Source organism: Alligator mississippiensis, chromosome 4 (genome assembly GCF_030867095.1).
Source record: "Alligator mississippiensis isolate rAllMis1 chromosome 4, rAllMis1, whole genome shotgun sequence".
In the NCBI taxonomy this organism is placed as follows: domain Eukaryota; kingdom Metazoa; phylum Chordata; order Crocodylia; family Alligatoridae; genus Alligator; species Alligator mississippiensis.
In genome coordinates, this window is record NC_081827.1 from 169,790,636 (window position 1) to 169,804,545 (window position 13,910).

Below are 13,910 nucleotides of genomic sequence, written 5' to 3' on the forward strand. Positions count from 1 at the left end.
CTGCAGTGAAACGCCAGAGAAAGCAATGTTCTGTGGGGAGCGGACAATGAGAAGGTTCCCCGCTGTTCCCCACAGCCCTGTGAAACTGGACTTTGGAGCTTTCTGTCACAAGAGGTTCTCACAGTTGCAGGCTCAAGTGGAGATGGGGGACTTGCCCAAGATCGCACATTAGGCCACTGGCAGTAATTGGAACAGAACTTGGGTGTCCTGAACTTCAGGGTGCTGGACCTCACCCACCTTCATGAATGGGCCAGGGCCAGTCTGTATTTGCACTAGAGAGACAAACTCTGGCCTGTGTGTTCAGCAAGAATAAACCTAAACAAGGCTTGGTCTTCACCCTTCAGACTGTGAGTGGGGTTGGGGGGGTAGGGGAGGGACTGTGTTCCCCTAACAGTGAGCAGGTGATGGTGAAGGTCTGGAGCCTCTGGTCTGGCTGAACATGAGTCTAGCCTGAGCAGCTCTCTCCTTCCACAACTATGTTCAGTCCTAGTTGCAAGATGAAGCCACCTTCAGGGTAGTGGCCCATGACCTCAAGGGTTGCCCAAGTGATGGGATGCACTAGCAGCCAGTACACTCAACAGCAGCTTTGCACCACCCAAGCATTTCCCTCCTCAGGGTTAAACCTTGTTGGGGCAGTTCTACTGATTTCATGCTCTGAAAACAGTAAGGCCACAGGCTAGGACCTTCCTCCAGGTGCCAGGCAAGGCCATGTCAACAGACCCCATTGACTGACCCTCATGCCCCAGCACTTATCAGCATCTCTGCTCCCCTTCTTGCTGGAGATAGGCTGAGGGAATTGACCAGCCTTACCTCTAAGCTCTAAAGGGAACTAGGGAGGGAGCCCAGGCACAAAGTCCACCATGGAGGCAAGAAGGCAACCTGTGAGAGGTGGGCTGTGTGTAGTCAGTCCCCTGAGGAAGTGGCAGAGGTGCTAGGGGGTAGAGGGGGAAAACGTGGCTCCCAGGACAAGCAGAAATACCCCGGGTCTGGCAGCAGGTGCTGTGCTGTGGACATGTCCTCCTGCCCCAGTCTCTACCCCGATCTGCGGAAGGAGCCTCTTTTAAGTAGGTCAGGGAAAGATTAGGAACATTTCCCTACCTCTGCCTTGGGCAAAGATGACTATAAATAGCTTACAGTGGCCCTTCCAGGGACAAGAAGGATGAAACATGACTGGCCCCAGGGTGGACAATAAACTGAATATGAACCAATAGTGTACCCGTGTTGCAAAGAAGGCTAATGGCATACTGGGCTGCATTAGTAAGAGTGTTGCCAGTGATTAAGGGAAGTGATTCTTCCCCTCTATTCAGCACTGGTGAGGCCACATTTGGAGAACTGTGTCCAGTTTTGGGCTCCCCCCCACAACAGAAAGGATATGGATAAATTGGAGAGAGTCCAGCGGAGGGCAATGAAAATGGTTAGGAGGCTGGGGAACATGATTTTTGAGGATAGGCTGAGGGAACTAGGCTTATTTAGGCTGGAGAAGAGAACACTGAGAAGGGATTTAATAGCAGTCTTCAACTGCCTGAAAGGGGGTTTGAAAGAGGATGGAGCTGGACTGTTGTCAGTGGTGGCAGATGCCAGAACAAGGAGCAATGGTCTCAAGTTGCAACAAGGGAAATTTAGGTTAGACATTAGGAAAAAAAATTTCACCAGGAGGGCAGTGAAGCACTGGAACAAATTATCTAGAGACATTATGGAATCTCCATCCTTAGAGCTTTTTAAGACCCAGGTAGACAAAGCATCGGCTGGCATGATCTAGTTGGGGATGATCCTGCTTTGAGCAGGGGGTTGGACTAGATGACCTTATGAGGTCCCTTCCAACCCTAACTTTCTATGATTGTATGATTCTAAAGACCACCCCATGGAGTCCACCCACCCCTGCCACCTGGACAGGTCTGGGAACACAGGGCTTTCCCCTCCCTCAGTGGGGCACAATTAATGCCCACTGGTCTCTGGGCATCACTCAGTCCTGCAGTGTGGCAGGGGAGGTGCCTCTATCTGTGGGTCCTTGGGTCCCCCCAAAATATTAGCTCATGTCTCACTGAGGTTGCTGGCAGCAGTGCATCAGCACCTGGTTGAGTGAGATCAGAGCCCCACTGTGCCAGGTGCTGCACAGACACAGGATAAGGGCACAGGCAGACAAATTACTCACCATGGCATAAAAGGATGCAGGGATTCACCATGCATCAGATGCTACATGGCAGCCATCCATGTGCACGCTTTTACCCCAGGGCACATGAAAGCCAATCCATGATGATTTCACCCTCAGTGAAAGAGGGCGGCAATTCTTCACCCTCTCCTGCCCCAGGGCAAACAGTTTGTCTGCTCAGACCTTGCCTGAAAGAATTTACTGTTTCAAGCTTTCCCCCTAGCTTGCTCCTTTAGCCTTTTGGTGAGGGGCAAGCGAGACTAGGGGACACCTTTACTCCAAGGCCTCCAGATGTGGGGCTTGCATGTACGATGCCTGACATGGATTTGGTAGTACAAGCAATCCTCCGATGTATGGTTCCTGATAACTACATCTTAAGTCAAAACGTTGTAACTTGGAACCAATTTTCCCATAGGAAACTATGTTATAAATGGGGGATTGGTTCCTGAACTGAGGCCTGATACCCTATTTTCACCAAAAATAACCCAGAATTTTGTACTCAATCAATTGTAGATGAGTAATATAGCTACATTAATGTATTTATATTGTAAATAGCAATCATATTGATTTGGAAGGACTTCTTTGAGGTGACTTTGCTGGACTTTTTGAAGGGTTCTTGGCTGAGTCTTCTCAGGAGTCCTGGCTGCAGGTTTTTCTGGAGTCTTGTCTGCTTTCTTAAAGAAAGTGTCCGAGGAAGTTTGGACAGATGTTCTCCAGGGAGATGGGTGATGCAGCGAACTTGTTCACTGGTGTCGCGTCACATCGGATCAAGTGTTGTAAAGTCAAAACTGATGTCAGAAAGTTGAAATGGGGTGTCAATTTATAAACATTGTAAGTGCAAATCAAGTGCTGTAACCTGAAACATTGTAAGTCAAGGACTGCCTGTATATGAAGCCCCAGACTGATAACTCTGGGAGGGAGAATACTTGTCAGTGGTAGCACCACACAGACTTGAACAATTGAGCTCTGCTCAGTCAAAATTTGGAACTTAATTTGGAACTAATTTGGCCCTGGAAATGAAATCTTATTTTTTTTAAGTTAGAAAAGGCAGAGGAGAGCTCAGCCACAGCTGTGCAGCAGAGCTAAGGCCCAGAACTCCAGTCTCTTAATGCCCAGGCCATTGGCCCATGGTTCCTCTCAATCCTGGTCTGTGTCTTGCGGGGGAAGAGTTCTAGTCAGGTTTGCTGCATGGGGCTTTCCTCTTAAAATCCAGGGGCCAGGTTAAAAATCCCAAGCAGCTCTTTCTGATGCCCCTGGCATCTTGGGGCATGGCATCCCCTCCCCATGCACAGGGCACCCCAGCTCTTCTGCCTGCCAGCCTGCCCAGGCATTTATGCCTCTCCCCATGCCAGCAAGAGAGTTTTGTACACTGCGCACCAGAGAGGAGGCCCCATTTCACCCAGTCTACCCTCAATCTCTTTGCCTTCATTGCTTTCCCTGCCTAAGAAGTCTCCTGTCTTCTTCCACCCCTCCTTTATCTTTCTGCCTTTCCCTTCACATTTTTTTCTCTAGGCTCCTCTCCTAAGAGCTATTTTGAGTATGTATCTCCCTCATCTTTGCTGATGAACAGGGCACACACAGATCCAGGCCATGAGCCTCCATGGCCCTCCCCAGGCCACTTGGCTGCAGACAGAAGTGTAAAGCTCCAAAAGCCAGATCCAAGGGATAGGGCAGTTTACACAGTGGTGCTCCTTCCACTTGTGCATTTCTCCTCCATCTCCCTCTGTCTTGAGAACCCTAAATTCTTATCTAGTCTTCATCCCCCCACATGTCTGGGCACTCCTTGTCCTATCAACACCCCTGTGAGGCAGAGGTCCTAGTCCCATGGTACAGCATGGGGGATAGAAAGCTAAGTGATAAGCCTAGAGTCACACAGGGCTTGAACTCTCCATACCCCTGCCTCTGACTGGTGCTGTGAGCCCTGCACCAGGCTTCTCTTCTGCAGATGAAGAGGATCTCGATTTCCTAATCATTCCTCACATCTGCAGTGAGGCGGTTAGCAAGGACCTCCCCAGCGGCAGCAACAGGATCCCGGCCACAGCTGGCCTGGCAGGCAGGAGGGGGAGGGGAGGAGGAAGGAATTCAGTGTTCAAAGGAAAAAAAAGGCTCCACGTTTCAGTGGTTGGGACAGAGGCAGTGGCTTTGGACTCTGGCATGAGTGTGGGGGGGCAGCGTCCAGCATGGCAGGACAGCCCAAGAAACAGAGTCCTGAGGTAGGAAGCTAAGCACCACAACTCGCCAGCTGCTTCCAGGGGCCTGACTGCAACCCTGATACCAACGTTGGTGGTTCTGGCTCAGTGAGAGCAAAAAATTAGATAGACGGATAGAATCATAGAGAAGTAGGGCTGGAAGACACCTCCAGAGGGGTGTGCTGGGGAATACATCAGTATCTCCTGGTCACAGAAGAAAGCTTGAAAACATGAAGAAACTGTACCTTCATGGATCAGGATTCAGAAGCTCAAAAAAATGACCGACCCTTTAAAAAAAATCATGATTTGGGAACCTGAGTCACAGGCTTTGAATGCTTGTGGTCAGCAGCATTGGAAAAGGGCACTGGGAGAGATGTTTTTCTTAGGACGCTGTTCCCCAACACTAGGCAGATCCTTCTCCATTCCATCGCAAAGGACCCTGAGCACAGGCACTCCTGAGACCTCCCTAGTGGGAAGTGTGGACTGTGCCCACCCTGCTCTGAACTATGCATCCTGTCATGCACCTTGGTTCAAGTGGGACCTTCATGTGCCATTTTCACCAACCAGGGTCAGCTGTCACCAGCCTCCACTGTCTCTGTACCATCCTTTTATCAGGGAGTCCTATGCAGAGGGGAGCTGATTGTCTCGGTGCTCAGCAAGTGCAGGATTCCAATCAGGATTTCTAGGCAGTACTGAACATTTCCCTACCTCTGCTAGTACTGCTACCACTGCTAGTACTATAGCAGTGATAATACCGCCTTATCTATCTACCTATGAATGGCTACTGCTTCCTGGATGTGCCCCTCCCCCTCTCCATGCTGTGACGGAGCCAGCACCCTGTGGGTTGCACCTCGAGGGAGCTTCCAGCTGCAATATTGTGGCGGCTCCTGCATATTTTCCTTGCACAGCTCACTTGGTTCCATTCAGACTGCTAAGACGTCTCTTGCGCTTGGCTTTCACCCCGGCAGTGAACTCACTGCATACACACCAGCAAGCGCAGACGTCCTTCTCCCTGCACATTCTTTGCTTGCTTCACAGGCTAATAAAATTAGTGAGGAGGGGGAATGTCTGATTTGCTGCAGAAGCATGGAAGGCCTCCAAACAAAATCAAAACCTATCAAGTACTAGTGCCAGTGCCCTCCACCCCTTTCCCTGCAGAAAGCTCTTCTTTAGAAGGAGTCCCATAAGCTGGAATCACCCATGGGGTTTGCTCTACCCATTACTGCAATGCAGCCACCTCTGCGGCAGGTCCTGCCAGCTGTATTAACAGTGTGCAAAAAGGCAGTCTGGTAGTTTATGAGAGGGAGTGAAACAGAATATCCCGTCCCAATCCCGAGGGCCTAGGGGATTTCAGGCAGGCAGACAGAGTCAGAGTTTGTTCAGGAAGCTGTGGTTAATCTTTCTAACCTTATAAGTATGCAGCTTCCAGTTCTCTGCATCAGGCACCAAACAGTTTTTCACAGTATCGCTAGCATCCAGTGCACAAATAATCCACACAGCGCAGCTAGCATACAGTGTGCTACCACTACACTGCACAGTTGGCATCCGGTCTACAACAAATATGTTATACCGTGTAGTTGGCACCAATGTGCAAACACTTCACACAGTGCAGTTGGCATCCAACGTGCAAACACTGCACAGAACAGCTGGAATCCAGTGTGCAAACACTTCACACGGTGCAGCTGGCATCCAATGTACAAATATCGTATAGAACAGCTGGCATCCAGTGTGCAATCACCACACAGCACAGCTGGCATCTAGTGTACAACAAATACTTTCTACTGTGTAGCTGGCACCAATGTGCAAACACTTCACATAGTGCAGTTGGCATCCAGTGTGCAAACACTGCCCTGAACAGCTGGCATTCAGTGTGCAAACACTGTATAAAACAGCTGGCATCCAGTAGGCAAACACTTCACGCGGTGCAGCTGGCATCCAGTGTGCAAACACCGCACAGCACAGCTGGCATCCAGTGTACGACAAATATTTTGTACCATGTAGCTGGCACCAATGCGCAAACACTTCACACAGTGCAGCTGGCATCTAGTGTGCAAACACTGCACAGAACACCTGGCATCCAGTTGTTATGGTGCAACTGGCAGTCAATGTGCTAACAACCTGCACCAAGTATCTGTCATCCAGCACACAAGCTCCTTGCTCTGGCCAGTGAGTATCCAGTGGATACTTTTTGCAGTATGCAGACGAATGTAGGTTCATGCAGTGTGAGCAGTGAATGTTGCAATTCCAGCTCCACCCACAAGGACCCCTGGCAGAAATTTCTTCCTGGAAAGTTTTCTTTCCAGAGATTTTCTCCCAAATATTTCCCCCCAGAGCCAAGGATGCACCCAAAGGGTCTGCCATCTCTACTTCTACCCCATGCCTTCCTAGACATCCCGGTGGTAGCAGCATATCTCTGCAGCTGCCTTGTCCCTACCTGGCTGGGTTGCCTGTGCATGGCTGGTATGCCCAGGTTCCACCCCATCCCTCCCCACCCACATGCAGCAAATGGGCCTGCAGTGCATTGGATGGGCTCTGCTATCTCTGCCCCCGCACCGCCAGCCCACCTGGAGTGGCGGAGCCAGTGCCCTCCACCGCTTTCCCTGCAGAAAGGAAGGCAGACTTCAGAGCCGAGTCAGAACTGGTTCTCCAGACCTGGCGAGTGGCCAGGTGAGGTGAGGAGCATTTGAACAGGCTCCTCTGCAGCTACTGGAGGAAGGGCGGAAGGAAAGAGGAATCAAAGGGAAGAAAAGAACCCACAAGCCACCTGAGTATACCTTTAAAGTTTGCAATTAGAGCATGGATCTGCCAGACAAAACCCCTCCATTCAGTGTGAAAAAGAATCCAGAGAGGCTGATTTCATGAGAGAAAAGAGCTAGCCACAAATACGTGCTGTGTGGGGGGTGCCAGGAGGAACTGGGAGCTCCCTCCTGGCCAGCACCTTCTGCCCCAGCCTCTCCAGCACCTCCTCCTGGGAAAGGCCAGGACTGGAATAGCCAGGACCCCCTCACAGCAGCCCCTCCTGCTGAGACAGGCTGAGCAGGATTACCTGAGGCTAGCAATTGAGGCAGGGAAGGAAGCCAGCAGGTGGGGACTGTCTGGGATGGGATATTTATCTCTCTGGACCACCTGGAACTGCCCCTCCTCAGAAAGTGCCTTTTTGGCATCAGAGTGCAGCTTCACTCCTCCTGGGGAGACAAACCGAAAACCTGCCTGAGCACTCAACCAGGCGACACAAGTGGGCTTGGAAAGGGGTTTGAAAGCAGCAGCCTAGGGAGGCAAGAGAGGCTTATCCTGTGGGTGGGGGAGTCAGCGTGCAGCTGTCATTCAGGTGCCTGCAAACTGATCACTGCACAGGCATGCCCTCCCACGCAGCCTCCTTGTCACCCCCCCCCCCAACATGCACTCTTGTCTCTCTCGCTCTCTCACACACACACACACACACACACACACACACACACACACACACTCATGTACAAACACATACACATCACTGTTTTGTAGACACACGCACACTCATTTCTCTGTTACATATACTTCCTCTCCTCATCAGGCATACATGCAAACACCCACTCCTGTCACACACAAATCTACATTCAAATTGACACACACCCCTCCTCCTATAAAATACACACTCATTTCTCCTTGTTACACACATGCACACTCCTCCTTGTCATACACACACTTTCTGCCATCTCACACACACCTACATACACAGTCACACACAGTTCTGTGTCCCACTATCAAACACCGTCCCTTCATACATACACACACGCTTCTGTCTCACAGACATACCCATTTACACACAATCCTGTCTCTCTCTCATGCACACAGATATACATATATCCTCTGCCTCCAACCCCCCCCCCCCCATCTCCATTCTTTGCTGCAAGACTGTGTCTAGGTTCTGCCTTATCATATCAATGAACACAGGGCAGGAGCCATTCCAGGCACTGTGTCACTAAGGGCATGATTCAGGCAGTTGGAGACCCTGCATGATCTTTGTGTAGGCTGCTGCAGGGGCTGGATGATGCACCCAGCGCCATGGGAGTGTTTTGCAGGGGAAGACCTTTTCTGCTGATTGACCCACTCAAGACCAGAGACTCTGAGTGGTTGTGGGATAACCACAGAGTCCTGTGTGGCCCTCTTAGCACTGCACTGCTTCCTCCTGATGCAGAAATAACGCTGAGGGCCGACTGTCCCCAGTCACACCTTCCACCCTGGATCCATCTCTGCTGCCTTTGCCTTGATCATGGGAGGGCATCAGTGCAGCTAGGCCAGAGCAGCCTCCACCCAGCTGGGAGCCCCGCTGTGTCCCTTCCATTCTCAGGACTGATCTCAGCAATGGTGTGGGGTGTTCTCCAGCCTACTAAGGGGCACATAGGGCAGAGGTGCTGTTTCAAGGAAGAGGCCCATCTAACCCCTTCCCCCAGGCACTACCACTAAAATCTGGTGAATTCCTGTTCACCATCCTCAAAGTCCAGAGCTGAAGACCCCTGTACCCAAGTCCACTGAGTAGCATTCCCAATTCCCTTTGAGCTCCTGACAAACTGACCATGTTTCCCTATTAGTGGAGTGCAAGCGGTTGAGAGCTCCTTCCTTAAGGATGACCCCAGGCTGGGAGCTCCCTCCAGTTCACATGGCAACGTAATAGCACATCCCTGTGAATAAATAGGAATCAGGATCCATTCTCATTAGTGGTCAGGCAGAGAATAACCTGTGCCTCCTCCCAGTTCTACTCCCATACCCCTTTCCTCCAACCCACCTCTCCCCTTGACCAAGCTCTGCAGGCTCTTCCCTTTGTTGGATCTTAGTCATTTCAATGATCCATGGCCCACGTCTCCATAGCAGCCTGGAGCAGGGAAGCAAGGGGCAGGCCAAGTGTCTCTTTTCCACTTGGCTCAAGCCATTTCTGCAGGTCTGTGATTCTTCCCTCCCACTTGGGGGAACAGACAGGGGGCAGAAAGTTTCACTTCCCTCAAGTGCCCCAGGGCCAGTGGATCTGAAGGCCACATCAGAACTGGGGCAGGTTGTTTCTCAATGAGTGGCTGGTAGCATCATGGGCTGGATCTACTGTGTAGCTGTGCTGGGCCCCTTGCACGGAGCAAAACCAGGGTGTAGCCATGAATGGCTGGTGCAAAGCAGGTTCAGAGGCAGCTTCAGCCCCAAGTGAACGTGCAGGACAACATGGTAATGCTTGGAATCGCAGACAGAGGTATAGGAGCTTCATCAGAGAGACCTGTAACTAGACATCAGCAACTGAAGCAGATCAGCAGTTCTGGAATATGTCCTAGCACAGCCGATACACTTCATTAGGAGAAACAGATGTCGCCCATTGTCTTGCAGGGTTGGGCCCCTGCAAATCCTGGCGCTTCAAGTGGAACAGTGCTTAGGGCATGCCTGTGCAACGGGGGAAACCGAGGCAGGAGCCACTAGGGCTTCAGAGGCCCCATCTTACATATCTGGGAATTTCCAGGGCATGCAGGATCAGACCCCTGAAGCTCTGGCAACATCCCCCGGGGTGGCTCAAGAGTGTGAACAGCAGCAAGCTGCTTTAACACAAAGATGTCCACCGCAAATTTATACGACTCACAAATCTATATAACTGCACAAATTTATACGACTCTTTGTCACATCTATGAATTTGGGCATTTGAGACTCAGCAAAGGGCATGGATGTCTGTTTGATTTTGTTTTGTGCCACCATTAACTTTTTTATGGTGGCACAAAGGAGATGTCTGTTTGCAGCCAGAGGGAAAAGAGTTTAAGGCGAGATGTGGGTATGCATGGATGGAAATGTGGATGCGTTCATGCTTAAAGCTCTGAGTGCTTAAAGCCGGGTTTGAATCTGGTCTTGGTTACTCATGATCCTTGAGCAAATGACTCAACCTGTGATTATTTCTCAAAGCCAAAAGGACTTGGGTTCCTTGCTCTCATTGGAATGAACGGCATCTGCATTTCTCAAACCCTTAGGCCAGTGGTGCTTAAGTTCGAGCCCACAGTCCAGATCCAGCCAATGGAACCATGGCATCTGGGTCTCTCCAAAGCCTGGTGGCAGAGGAACAGTGGCAGCATTAAGTGTAACTCCACTGCTGCCATATTTCCAGCCCTATGGGAAGCTCCGTGTCCGCACGACACAGCCCCGTGTGCTAAATTACACTGGTGTGTGGTGGGGCCAGTGCATAGGGTCACTCTGTGGCTGGATCTGGTGCATGGACTCCGGGTGGCATGTCAGATGAGTCCCATGTACTGACCCAGCATACAGAATCTGGCCCCATGCAACTTATCTGGTTCGTGGGGCCAGAAGGTTGAGCATCCCTGCCCTAGGCAGCTTGGAAAATCTCAGCCTACAGCTGAGCCTGCATTGCCCCTCAGATTCAAAATGGGGACATTACTATCATCCCTGCTGGGGTCGGGGCAGTGGGAATTTGGGGGAAGCTAGATACCACACAGGCTGTCATGTGTGACAGAGGGCTATACAAGTGCTGGGTCCCAAGCCTGGAGGTGGTAAAAGCCCTTATCCCCCAACTGGTGGCCTAACACCTAAACCCAGGAACGCAGTGGCCCGCATCTACAGGTGAACAGTGCTGCTTCCAGGTAGCAGTTGATTCCTCTCCAGGCAGCAGCCCAGGAGTTACAACAGCACCAGAAAGGAGGGCCCCATGCCAGGTCCCTCTGCCTCAATACAGGAAGCAGGCTGTGTGCTCAGACCTCCATGCTGCCAGCCGCCTGCTCTGATGCAGCAAGTGGACAGAGTGATTTGCTGGATGAGACCACAAATGTGGGTCAGGACAAGATGGACCAGATCACAGCCTTGCTGTTCCACAGCTGGACCCTTCAGCGAAGCCCAGGAACCTCTCTGCCTTTCATGATGTTTTGCTTCATGCTCTCTCTCTGCTTCCAGTGTGGGGGTGAGGGAAGCAATGGAGCTCCAGGAGAGGCTGTTCAGCAGAACCTTCCTCAGTCCAGGACACTGCATTGCCTCTTGAGGCCACCAGAACAAAGGGATGGGGAAGGAGATGCATTTTTCCACCCACATGAGATCTTGATTTTAAGTCAAGTGTGACCTGTGTAGTCATAAAGCTCCCTGCAATTATACCCTGGGCTAGTTCAACAGCACTGAACTAGAGGGCTGTGGAAGAAAATGGGCTAGGACATCATGGCAGTTCCTGAGGCTGATGGCATCTTATTAGCATTAGCTGTGGGCTAGATCACTGGGCCTGATCCTCAAGGGCTCTGCACTCCTATGCCTGGCTCTCATGTTCCCATGCTACCACTTTGTGGCACCAGAACAAGCTGTCAAAGGGCCTATCTACACTGTGTCTCTTGCTCCCAGCCTACCCGTTTTCACATGCCAAAGCTGGAAATGCCACCCCCATCCCAACCATTCTCAAGAGCTCTGTCTTCAGCATGCTTCAGAGTGGCTGCAGGGGACATCCCTGGAGTGGCTTCACCACTGCACTGCCAAAAGTCAGCAAACCCAGTGTGGTTGAAAGCAGGCACCCGTGGCAATGCTGGGGACAGAGTGAAAATAAACATAGCAAGTGCTGTGCACCTTGCATTTACTAGTCATTGGAAAAAAATGGATGGGGGGGTCTGGTTGTTTAAAGCTGGGGTTGGCAGCTTTTCAGGAGCAGGGGGCTGATGTCACACAGCGCTGTCTGAGGCAGGCTGCCTCTTGTTACCCCATTGCTGCCACCGCTTTCCCTCCCACTGCCACACTTGCCACCTGCTGCTGAATTGCTGCTGCTGTCCAGGCTCTGCAGGCCAGATTAAACCCCTCAGCAGGCTGGACCCAGGCTGGGGGCTATAGGTTAAAGCAAAGACACCAGAGATGCATGTTCAAACTTCTGATTGAGGGGGACCTAGCACCTAGCTGTCTTGCTTCCTGGGTGAGTGTCCTAATTTCTGGATTAAGGACTGGAGAGCACCCCCCCCCCACCCCCAACCTTCCCACTGTGTTCTCAGTAGTTGTGAGGATGCTTGTATGTCTGCCCTGCACATGGAAGAGGATCACAAACTATGTGAGTGCTCCAACCATCTGTGACATGGCTGGGTAAGTACCACTGGGATGCAGAAAGTGCAAAGGATTCTGCCCTTCCTGGGCTGGGAGTGCTGTGTGAGCCCCATCCTAGCAGTGCAACCCCATAAAGCAGTGCCCCAAGGACAACACTTGGGTGATCCTGCACCACTGGGGATGTGGGAACCACAGAAAACATCAGGGGGGGGCCTGGTTCCTGGCCCAGGATTATTTCCTTTCCTCATTCCTAGGGGTACCTGGGAGCCCCTTTGCCACAGCGCTCCAGCATGGATCCACCTCTGGTCCTGAGCATCCTCAAACTGGATGGGGTCATGGCCCCACATCCCCATCTCCATAAAGAGCAGCAGGATCCAGAAATGGGCAGGAGGGGAGCAAATGGCCAACACACATCAAAAACACTGCTCTCCCTTTCTCTGTGCTTACATGAAATCCTAAATGTAAATCCGTGTGTGACCCGTTATTCCCAGGGGTCCTTCAGGCTGGAGTGAGTCAGCTGGGGCTCTCTCGCCCTCCCGGGGCTGTGCGGGATACTGAACCCAGACTGCACTTAAAAAAAAACACCGGCGAGCAGTGGAAAATCTGACTCCAGCCCTTCAAAAGCTGAAGATAATACGCGGCAGTGATGGAAGCCAACTGGAACGGCAAATGCTTGGCTGGATACATCATTTCTCAGTGGCAGGAGCTGGCGGGGGGAGGGGAGCAAGGAGAAATGCAAACAGGCTGCTGGAACCTCCCCGTACAGAGGCTGGTGGGGCTGTTGCTCCAAGGACTAGCACCTCCAGTCCTTATCTGCTCTGATGAACACATGAGCCAGGCCCTCTTAAAACGTACTCAGCCTATCTCCCTCACCCCCCCCAGCCGTGTCCTCACAAGCTGGCCAAACCCCAAACACTCCAGCTCATAAGGGCTCTCCCATTACTGTCCACTTGGATTCACATGCACCCTGGGGATTCATAGATTCATAGATGTTAGGGTCGGAAGGGACCTCAATAGATCATCGAGTCCGACCCCCTGCATAGACAGGAAAGAGTGCTGGGTCTAGATGACCCCAGCTAGATACTCGTCTAACCTCCTCTTGAAGACCCCCAGGGTAGGGGAGAGCACCACCTCCCTTGGGAGCCTGTTCCAGACCCTGGCCATTCTAGCTGTGAAGAAGTTCTTCCTAATGTCCAGTCTAAATCTGCTCTCTGCTAGCTTGTGGCCATTGTTTCTTGTAACCCCCGGGGGTGCCTTGGTGAATAAATCCTCACCAATTCCCTTCTGTGCCCCCGTGATGAACTTATAGGCAGCCACAAGGTCGCCTCTCAACCTTCTCTTGCGGAGGCTGAAAAGGTCCAGTTTCTCTAGTCTCTCCTCGTAGGGCTTGGTCTGCAGGCCCTTAACCATACTAGTGGCCCTTCTCTGGACCCTCTCCAGGTTATCCTCATCCTTCTTGAAGTGCGGCGCCCAGAATTGCATGCAGTACTCCAACTGCGGTCTGACCAGCGCCCGATAGAGGGGAAGTATCACCTCCTTGGACCTATTTGTCATGCATC